General features: G+C 35.9%; 1 non-coding gene across 1 annotated transcript; it reads left to right on the plus strand.

Annotated features, from left to right (window-relative positions):
* Positions 1–4,079: 4,079 nt before the first annotated feature.
* Positions 4,080–4,151, plus strand: TRNAR-ACG (transfer RNA arginine (anticodon ACG)). Its single transcript has one exon. It is a non-coding gene; the product is annotated as a tRNA-Arg (tRNA).
* Positions 4,152–11,491: the final 7,340 nt, after the last annotated feature.

Here is an 11,491-nt window from a genome sequence, read left to right on the forward strand (position 1 = left end):
CCCAACCCCAACCCCAACCCCAACCCCAACCCCAACCCCAACCCCAACCCCAACCCCAACCCCAACCCCAACCCCAACCCCAACCCCTAATCATTTGAAGCTTTTTACTGAGCAATTGCTTATAGAGAATATATTTATTCTTCGAGAATTAATTACTTCCAAAGAAGTTATTAAAACCATGCCTTCGACTATTCAAAGAAGTAAAAGTCATTCATAATAATTATAGTTATAATGCTTAAATTTTTAATAATTCTAAGCTTTTTCCACATCCTTTCATCCAAGCGAAGCTAACTTATCCGATATCCTTTACAGTAGTTCGTAATATCAGGCTTCCTCTCAGTGTATAGCTTTTCCTCAACAAAACAGGGTGCTGCCAATCCAATCCAACAAACAATATCCAAACAAGCTACAACCTAGTCTCACTAGATGGATTTTCATCCACATCAACATCAAACTCAATTCAAAAAGAAGCTTCTCCTTTATCCATTTGGGCAAATGCATTCAGCTCGATCACAGGCGGCAAAGATTCTATTGCAGGAAACACAACTTCCAGTGTACAACAACATATACTTGAAATATATCGTTCAGCCTCCAGCCAGCTGCTCTTCAATGCTTTGAGCAACTAAGCACCCATCAGTGTCAAAAATCTCTCAGCTGCTTCTGTTGCTCAAAATATTATAGATGTTCTGACAGCATTCCAACTAGATGGAGTCAGTATTTAGTTCTCTGACTATCATGCAGTTGCCAAAGGAACTGCCTCAGTATGGCTAAACACGTATTATCGACTCTCAGATCAGCATAGACAAGAAGACAATAGTCTCATCATCCCGCCAACTTCGTCTCGCGCATACCTTTGCTCCAGCAACCCAAGATAAATTCTTATGTTGACGTTTTGTTCTAAAATATTACGATACTAACCAGGCGGACTACAATACATACTAATCTCTCTTTGTCAAAAGCTCTAAATACCCAGGATCAGCTTTCATGTAATGATTAGCAACCAGCAAGTCTGGATAGATACATGCAAGACATTGATAGCTAAGCCAACCACATCAATTTGGAAAGAACAGCAGGCGGATACATAGATTCAGTACACTTAGATCAGCCTTCAACCGAATGAACTCCAACACCAATTGGTTTGGAGGTTTGCCAATCTGATTTCGAAGGAGATTCTACTCTCGATTTCCAGCAAACAGTCCTTCAAGATATCAGAAGCATTTGTCTCTCATCTGGAAGATGCTTCTGCAATTGATCCATATAATTCTCATACGGTGCAATATAAAAAATATCACAAAATAGAATGATATCGTTTTGATACATATTGAGTGCATTCTAAATATAACCATTATTTAAGTAACTAATTTGACATATAGCATTCATATTTTATACTTACTTATATACGATAATGGAAATGATTTGTGGGGAATGCAACAAGCCATACTCCGAAAAATGCTAAACCAAAAAGCCCTGTAAGGTCCACAACAGGAACTGCTTTAATGCCTCGAATGCAAATAGCCCCAGAATGGCCTGCTCATTAAGTAAAACCTGTAAGTATGCTACCAATGCGCCGATCAATGCAAAGCCGACGAAGCATTCTACTAGGTCCGATGCAATACCTTCATTTGCAAGAAGGAGTTCAAGGGTTTCGACCTGCTAGCCGAGGAAATCAAGTTGCCATGTGGATGTACCTAATTACGGGAGCATGTCGTCGCTTTCATGAGCAACTTTTGTTCGAGTGCTTGCGGAAACTAAATAAGCCTGAACACAACTAGATCCGTCTCTGCACTCCTTGCTTTCGCAAAAATGAAGAATTGCCGCCTTTGAAGGAATGCATACGAAGTCAATCGACAAACCTTCGGAAAAATCAAGCCTTCTCTCATGGCTAGTGCCTTTGAAGCGCTCTTGAGTCCTTAAAAATCAAACCAGAAGCACCTGAGAAGTAAAAAGGGAGTGAAAAGCTAATCATCTAAATGCTAAATTAAGACTTCAAAAAAACAGAGTAGCAGCTGAGAGTGTCATAATTTACAAGGATTTAGCTAGAAAATACCTTCTTACCGTATAAAGGGACAAAGAATGCACTTTCTGCACCTTAGCTTACTCTTTGAGCAATAAGCCAATGATGATCTGCATGCAACAACATTTGCTTTGCTAAAAGTGCTTCAAATAAAATCTCGCATTGAAGAAGTGCCCACTTTGCTCGGAATAAATCCAAAGAGAGAAAGTCAGGATCAGCAGGGAGCGCCTAGAACACTAGAGCTCGAAAATATCATGATGGAGAAGTTTGAAAGCAAGCAGAAAAGATATCAAAGCTTCTGCAATAATGACTTCCAAGCCCTACGCTACAAATTTAAGTCAAAGATGCTTAGACTCAGACAGATAAATAGTAGGAGAAGTCAGTTGTTGAAGAACCCCCAGTGCAAAAGATGTCAGTTTCCCCAGCTACTAAAAAAAGAGGAAGACCGGTATTAAATCCTCAAAAAGGTGACAAGAAGCAAAAAAAGGGAAGCTGATCTATTTACAATATTTTAAAATTTACTTTTTACTCATTTTACTCATTTTATTAAAGGTAAAGCTTTACTTGTTATTCATATTCTTGCAATTAATAATGCAAAACAAAGGTGACATAATAGACGACAAGGTCTTGGTGACAATATACGAAGCAAATCAGCAATCAGCACATTATCTGGTGGATAAAAAAGGTGATTTCGTATCATTTAGTTTCTTCGTCCCGTTGAATGCGAATGTGCATTACCTTCGAAGCTACATCACAGGGAAATATTCAAGCTCGAGGGATTCAGTATTTCTGTTTGCTTATGGAAACATCCTGAATAATAACGAGACGATGAGAATGCTTCAGGATCGATTCCAGCAGAAGATAAAGGAGAGCAAAGGAATATAGATACAAATTGCATCCATGGCAAGCTTTTGATAGAAGAGCAGCGTCTTATAATAAAATAAATGATCAATTATCAGCTCAATACTAATTTTCGCAAGTTTTAGACTTCAATCCAGACCCTAACCCTTTGTACTTTCCTTTAAGGGATTCTTTTGTTTGCTTGACGTTAATCCATCCTTCATTTTATGGTTCCTAAAATCCTAATCTTTTGTAAAGCCAGACAAGTGGAACATCTCCGAACGATTTTTTCAATATTTCCACAAGAGTCTATTTATAATATTCGATCTTTCTCCAAAGCAAACATTGGACTAATGGCTCTTCATTGAGCAGCGAATTATAGTATGTTTAGTAGTTATTCCTCTAAACTTTCAAACGTAGCGTTAAGACTGAATCTAATTTTTAGTTTTCAAAGATAATCTAATGCTTTGTAAGCAAGTTTTGGAGCTCCTGCTTATTTACAGTCAAAATCGATATGCTTAAGGCTTAAACTATTAGTCATATAGTCTTCCTTCATTTTCTCCTGGAAAATAGGATCAATCAAGTACTCCAATCCAATTATCTCATTACGAACTTAAGTACTCTCCTTCATCATCTAGACCAAAATGTTCGCTTTTATTAACCTCAAGATCATGCTTGGCAAATAATTCCTTGAACAAACAGCTCGCATCTGACAGCCTTCAATCTTTCTTAGAGAAAAATAGCTAATGAGAATCTTTACTCCTGCTTGAGGCTCTTTTTGAGTAATAGTGGCACGAATTACTAAAGCAAATAGTTTAATGATCTTTTCAAAGTGTCGAAAGTCCTCACGTTCTCTGATGTATACTCTGTATTTCTCATATATTTGGCAATTTTTTTGTAAGGTGGCTCTTCGTAAAGCTCAACCGCTCTCCAGCTCGTTTCTGATGGCGCTATGAACAATTCACAACGTCCAGTGACGGTTATGAGCTCTGAGTTAGTGAAGAATTCAGGAGTATTTTGCATATCTAACAACTTCAGATATAAACAATAAAGATAAGAAGAAACACATATACAATTTGTTTTGTAGCATAAAGCTTCAACATTATATGATATATGAAACTTGCCTTTTTATTTGTTCTTTCGAGCAGTAAAGCTCATAGGGCGCTTTTTCGATTATGTCATTTCTATTATGATTTAAGAAAAGGTGAAAAAAGATGTATAGGCTGGTCGTGTAGATCAATGGTAGATCGCAAGATTACGGGTCTTGAGGTTGCGGGTTCAAGTCCCGTCACGATCACTTTTTTATCAATTTTCTTAGATATTAGGATTAATAGCCAAACAATATCTGCTTACTTCAAGGAGAAAGTAATATGTTAGGCTAGATACAATCTATGAACCTACGGAAGGGGGATGTTGATTCATTATTGATTGAATAAGGTATTAAAAGTTTAATGAATAAAGCAATTAATATTCATTGCGCCTCTATTATCTTTGAAGTCTGTTTCATGATCATCTGCCTGTTTTTTCGATAAAAATTTAGTACGTAATCTCTTCTGTTGTAATTATGCTCTCTGATTTTTGAAGGGAAGATTGCTTTGAGTGGAGGTTGAATTACTTTTTCGGGAGTAGCTTGGGTGTGATTTGGGTGCTTTATGACAATTTATGCCCGAAAAGAGTTTGAAACGAATTCTAGATTCATATTAAATGAACTGTATTTTCGTAATTCCCAGTAACTGTGATTTTCTTCTGTGTGGCATTTGGTTGATTCTTCTTATAGAAGTATGGTTTGATTGATTCTTCGGATGCCCTTCTAATGCTAGCTTTATATGGCATTTTGCAGAGAGACTTTGAGGGTTTTTTTGTTGAGATTCGCCATCTTGAATTATTATTCATCTTTATTAATCTATTATAAGGCGGATTAAATATTAATTTATTGGTTAAAACGGTCTTTATTGCTGCCAGAATTAATCACTTTTCAATTTACCTGCCCGAATTGACTTATTTCAATCAAAACTGCAAAATTCTGAAGGATATCTGATAAACAGCAAAATGGGAACCTTATTTGCTTTTAAAGGCATATAAGCTAGAACTTACATGAAAGAACATTCAAGCCGACATTTTGGAAAAGATAAATCAAAAGTTAGGCAAAAGACCAATTATTTTAAGCCATATACTGAATTAAAACTATCATTCATTCTATCCAAAACTCTCTCTTTTCTGAACCCTCGATGAATAGGATTTTGCCTGGCTTGTATCTTTCATTCCAAAAAGTTCAAGGGTTTAGCTTGTTGGCTTAAAAGCCTATCGGTATAATTATGATTGAATTCTCTTTATCTTGGGAAGTGAGCTCTCATAAGATAGGGTAGGTGCCGTCTCCATCCTTTGATGTTATCTTGTGAAATTACTCGCAAGCTCCTGGACTTTCACTTACCTTAGGTCTAATTGAATAAATATGTACTCCTTGAAAAGGATCGATCGGATATAAGGATTCTGTCGATTTACCATTGCTCAAGCATTTTCCTCGGATTGCCTTGTATTTTGTTTTTCTTTATTAGATGCTGTTTCCTAATTTATGGTTTGTTTTACCTCTCCATGGTGCTCTAAACTATCGCTTAGCTTTTTGACGTATTGCTTTTATTTCTTATTTGGTAAGGTAGTTTCTATACAGTGCCTACTTTTCCGCAGTTTTTTGAGGGCTGTTGGGGTATTTTTTAAGTATTTAGACCAGCTTTTATAGGCCGCTCATGTTTCAGGATCGTCTTTATAGCTTAAATGATGATAAATTTATTAATAAAGATGAAATTCTTAACCAATCAACCAAAATTTTGTAATTATTTCTTCTTATTAATCATACATTTTACTTTTTATGGGTCAAACCTTTGACAATCACATTTTACAGTTATTTTTTCAGAGATATCTATCACTATTCTTAACTCAAAATTCTACCATAAAAATTCGATACATTCTCAATATTATTGAATGTAATACCAGGTTGTTTGTTAACAGGTTATTTTTTCTTCATGTTCTACTCCTATTTAATTTCAAAACTCTTTATCTTTTCTTTAGCTAATACTACTTACGGCTTTTTATCACAAATTGATCGTGCTTCTTTATTAAAAACTTTTATATTTAAATATATGAATCCCAGCTCAAACCTGCTGATTCTGATATCGATTCTCTTCATGTGCATGACAGGGGAAGCTCGCAGACTGATATACGTACAATAGATCTTTCGGCACGGGGCAAGATATCCCATCACATCCATGAACAACGACAATTCGTAATTCGTCGATAAAGTGCATGAACAAGGAGAGTTAACTGACGAGGGAAAGCACATGCAGTATATCTTAGGAAAGATAATGTACCAAAAGTATTGGAACCAACTCTTCGCAGGAACATAATTCGCAAACAAATATCATCAGTCGCAAATCTACGTTAAAAGTACAAATGTCAATAGAACCATCGAAAGTGCCCAATCGCAAATTCAGGGACTTTTAGAAAAACTTCCAGCTGCGCAATTGCCATATTCTCAATTCAATTATTCGTTTCCTCCTTTTTTGAACTCCTTTTCATATCAGGGAGAATCAGACACCAATGCAACGTAATTTAACGTGTTTGGCGACTCTCTTACTAAATTTCATCCAGTTCCTATCCATACTTAAAAAGATCTTTTTATCCCTCAGAGTGATAGCTATAAATATCGAGCCAATCCCTATGATGAAGGAGACTTTTGCTTAAATATGAGTTTGCTAATTGTCCTAATCAAAAATTTTGGAGTAAAGAAAATATGGCTAGTGAAGATGCTATGAAAATAAAAAATTCTTAAAAAGTTACTGCATTTTTATCTGCTTTGGGAAATGCAGTAAATAAAAAAGTAAAATACGAGGATGCGTACCACTACATTGATAATTATGAATGTGAATTATTCCTTGGAAGAAAGTACTTAAGCCTTTTTGATACTCCCGAATATCAAAAAACAAGTGGTAATACATTTTTATTTAGAATTTATAATGCTTACCTCGACTTTACTGGCCATTTTCTATACTGAGGATCAGATAAAAATATCCAATACAAGGCTATTGCAAAATACAATTTACCACATGAGGTAGGCACAGAGAGGGAATGGACCAAAACTTGTCCTTTTTAGTGCTCACGATACCACCATTCTAAGTATAGCAAGCGCATTCAATCTCATCAGTATCAGATGCCTCATGGATAACTTTTTTAATGGAGTAGATAACTCCAAAACATGCATTAATACTTATCCTCAATTCGCAACAAACATTATTCTCGAGCTTTGGTAGGAAGATAATTTATCGCATACTGTTAAAGTATATTTTATCTATGATAGGTCCTTTACAACGGAATTGAAAGAAGTTTGCCCATATGCAATAATCAATACTCTTGCTCATTCGCTGACTTTTAATCATGGGCAAACAGATTTTACATCGAGGATCCAAATGACACTTGTGGAATCAGAGAAAACTATACAAAACTCTATATAGTTATAGGAGTTTTAAGTTTGTTCATTTTGGTGTTTGTTATCATCGAAATGAGCAAGAGATTCAAGAAAAAGATCTAGAAGAAAATGGAATAAATGGAATAAAAGAAAGGGTATATAGAAAACTTTTAAGAGAAAGAAGGACATTCACAGAAACTGTAATCTTGATGGATATTCATGCATATTTCGCAAAGAATTTAATGAGTAGAAAGTAAATATGAATCAATTTTTAATCTAATTGTTTTATTTCTCTTCTTGATAGTTTTCGTTACTGCTGTGCTACTTTTTCTTGAAGCTGCTCTTCTATTCCTTATCTTCAGTATCGATTTTCTTTTGAAGAATGTCGAAACGTTGAGTATTGTAAACCTTTTTCAAGAGCTCTTGCCTTTGAATGAACAAGTATTCATTCTACTTTTCCTAAAGTAGCTCATGGCTACTCTATCTGTTCAGGTTCACCATCTTCTTGATGATTTGCTCACTGCAGGCTGTTCCAAGCTCACGCAGATTCATATTTAATGCAACAAGGAGCAGCTCCTCACAAGAGTACTCAGAAACATAAGACATAAGCTCACTCTCGCATATCCTGATTAAGCCTTCCAGACTGAAATACTCAGCCAACTCTAGAATACCGATCCAAAAGGCATGGGTGGCATTTGAGGAAGCCACTATGAAGTTTGAAGAAAGATAATTCAAGAAGGTTTCGAAGATGATGACGTCTTTCACTGGCATCTTGATGATATCTTCATTCTCCAAGTAGTTCTGTGAGAATAGATTGGCAAAGTATTCACTGTTGATTGCCAATAGGGCCCTATTTGCTCTAAAATGTGCCTCATCGTTCACGTTAAGGGTAACATCAAAATAGCATTCTTCAACTCTCTTCTGTTCCAAATACGCAGCGTAGCTTTATTAATCAAGGAGGATGACAGGCTCTAAGGGTTTGGTCTTTTTGATGATCGACATGGTTTCTCTTTCATTCAATGTGATAGACTTTTTGAAGTTATGCTCGAACTATTCCTTAGTTTCACACATGTTTATTCCAAATTAGTAAGCCAGAGCTAAATCAATCTTTCCGTAGCCTCTATAAAGGCTCATTAGAAGTTCTTCCAGTTCCTGACTATTGTATTTTCCGTCAATCTATTTCAAAAAGTTGTCGAAATTATAGATGCTATTAAACCTTTGAATAAGTAATCCCACGCAAATCGAATGCTTTTCTCCATTTTTAGTTTCGATTGCCTACCATTAGATTGATTTTAAGGACTTTAACGATTCGATCGAACTAGTTGTTATGGTTTCTTCAACCCTAAGTTTCTTTTTTGGGAATTTGATAGTTATGTAATGCAAATCGTTATAGTATTCTCCGTTGAATCCTCCAAAAATGAGCATACTGTTTCCTAAGAAGCAAGCACTATGTCTTCTCCTGGGCTGGGTGCTTATCCAGCAAATTTATGCACGCTAATCAAGTCCTTGCTCGGATCAACGACCAAGATATCATTTAAATCGTTGCAGAACCTTCCTCCAAAGATGAAAATCTTGTTTTCGTAGACACAAGAGGAATGACCCCATCTTGTTAAAAACGTAAAATCCTTCATTTTCCGATCTTTCCATTAAAGATTATCCACCTTTCCAGTCTAGAGAAAACTAGCCAAGTTAATCGAGTAAATATCGCTCAGGCAACGGTACTTAGCATAGCAGCCTGCGATGACGAAAAATTAATTATTGACCAAGGCTGAGGAATGAAACCGTCTTGCGCAAGGCCTTGTCGCATTTTTAGGGATGGGAACCTCAGTCCATCTTAGGGTATCAAAGTCGAAGATCCACAAATCGTCAAGATCTGCGATTCCTTCTCCTCCAAAGGTGATGAGATAATGCGAGAATAATTCAGCTGTATGGTATGTTCTCTCCCAGGGGGCAGGTTAATTTATTTTAGGCGTGATTTCCATCCATTCCTTTGTCTTCCAGTCAAGGATATTGATGGTGTTGTATCTAACCTTGTTGGGTCCTCCTCCTCCGAAGACAATGATTCTATTGTTTTACTTATCGTAGTTGATGGAACAGTTGGAACGGTGTGAGGGGATATCTCCGGTTGTTTCTACCTCGTTCCACTACATCGTAATCGTGTTGAAAGTCCAGACGTCGTTCATGTAGTTTGAGTCTACATATTTAAGGAAGTACCTGCATAGCCCCCGAAGAAGATAACCTCATCATCTATTACGCAACAGCTATGTCCCCAACGAGCATTTGGGACATTGCTGTTTCTGTTGCTGTGCCGTACTTGCTTCCATGATATTTTTTCCATTTTGTTATTTTGTTAGAATTCTATAAAAAATCGATGTTTTTATCTATTATGATCATCAATTTATATGCGTTCTCTAAGCTATCATTATTGTAGAATTCTTTGCAAATAAAAACGCCGGTAAAAATGTTAAAATGCCTCTCCTTTTTTTATAGAAATCTTTTTGCATCTTTTTCTAGATTTATTTGCCATTTTTATTTTTGATTAATCGTTAAAGGATAGCCGTATTGCTTGTTCTATGGGTAGGTTATGAATTTATTATTTTAATTAAGTCCAATAATATTTTCACATGAGTGAACAATCATAGGAGGCAAGGCAGCCTAAGGTCTAAAATTCCTTAACGATTATCGCAAAAAGTTGAGCCTGCTAAAGATAAAGAGCTTCTACGCTAACCACCTCTGCAAGAAGAACTGTCTAGAGGGAAAACTCCTCAACAATAATGACGCATGCATGAAGGGATGCGACGATTGGCTGAACAACTATTTTTAACTAAAGAATAATAAAAATCCAGATCAAGATGAAGTCGTTCTCTATAGTAGCTCGGAAGTACCAGAAGCGCAAAGAGCAGAATATTAACGAGGAGTCGCCAAAATGAGATTAGGAATTAGTGAGTATTTGCAAGATTTGGAAAGATTTGTTGATGAAAAAATCAACTCTAAACTAAAAAATGATTTATGTTAAAAGATATATTGTTTTTAGTCATCCCCACTTTAATATTAAAATTGTTGTAATATTAAACAATTAACAAGTTCGACCCTCATTTAAATATCTGCGAAAATTCTTCTTATCTTTAAATAGAACTTTGAATAAATATCTTAATTAATTCATTTTGAAGATGATCATTGTGATATTTTGGCTCCAACGGCAAGAGTAAAGGCTTTTCCGTAATATTCTTCATCAATAATAAGCTCATAGTACCCTTTTGAAATATATTTTAGTCTGCATTTATCACAAGAAGGGGCAAACTTGATCGAAAATCCATTGGGGAAATCATATTGCTCATTCAAGAATATTTCAGTATTTTTGCCATTAAGACATTTGTGTGGAATTAAACTTATGGAATAAGAGCCTTAAGCATGTGTCTGGTTTATTACCTTTCCACAAATGGCATAAGCATAAGAATAAGATAAGGTTTTTACTTTTTCTTCTTGAAGTGTTCCATCAGGATTGTAGAACGAAAATAGCCAAGGTGGACTGGTTGAACAAGTAGAGTCCATGTTATATTGTACTGCCAGTAGTACCAACTTGTCAGATACTTGTCCACATTCTTGACAACATCCTTAATCTCTGCCCGCCCTTCAGCTGTATTTGGCACACTTCCAAACTAGGACATGATTCCTCCTACGGAAAGCTTATGAATGTTTTCCTGTCTTCGTTTCACGTAAAGATAGTTGTAGAACTGGCATTTCTGGCCTCCTAGCTTTTTGCTGAAAGGGCAGTATGTGTGATAGTTAAGCAGGTCCTTATGGTTATATTCGCTAAAGTTTTAGTAAAATCCGCCGATCATGTCTACAGGCGATGGCTCAAACATCAAAAGTTTGTCCTTTTCGATCTTTCTGATTTATTTGCTAATCTTTTTATAGAAAGGAAGGAGAAGCCTATTGTTATTCTGATCTGGACCAATGAACGAGTAAGGATTTTTCCAAAAATTGCCACCAGTAGGTTCGTTCAAAATATCATACCCAATAACATTTGGCTCATCTTTGAAGTATTAGATAACCTTCAGCCACATTTAAATGAATTTATCATTCATTCCGTTTTTGTTGGTAAAGAAATCATGAGAAAAGCTGACCACATCGTAGGAGATATAATACTCAAAGAAAGGTTTCTTCAGACAATCCTA

The sequence above is a fragment of the Nymphaea colorata genome, unplaced genomic scaffold, assembly GCF_008831285.2.
Source record: "Nymphaea colorata isolate Beijing-Zhang1983 unplaced genomic scaffold, ASM883128v2 scaffold0185, whole genome shotgun sequence".
Classification (NCBI taxonomy): domain Eukaryota; kingdom Viridiplantae; phylum Streptophyta; class Magnoliopsida; order Nymphaeales; family Nymphaeaceae; genus Nymphaea; species Nymphaea colorata.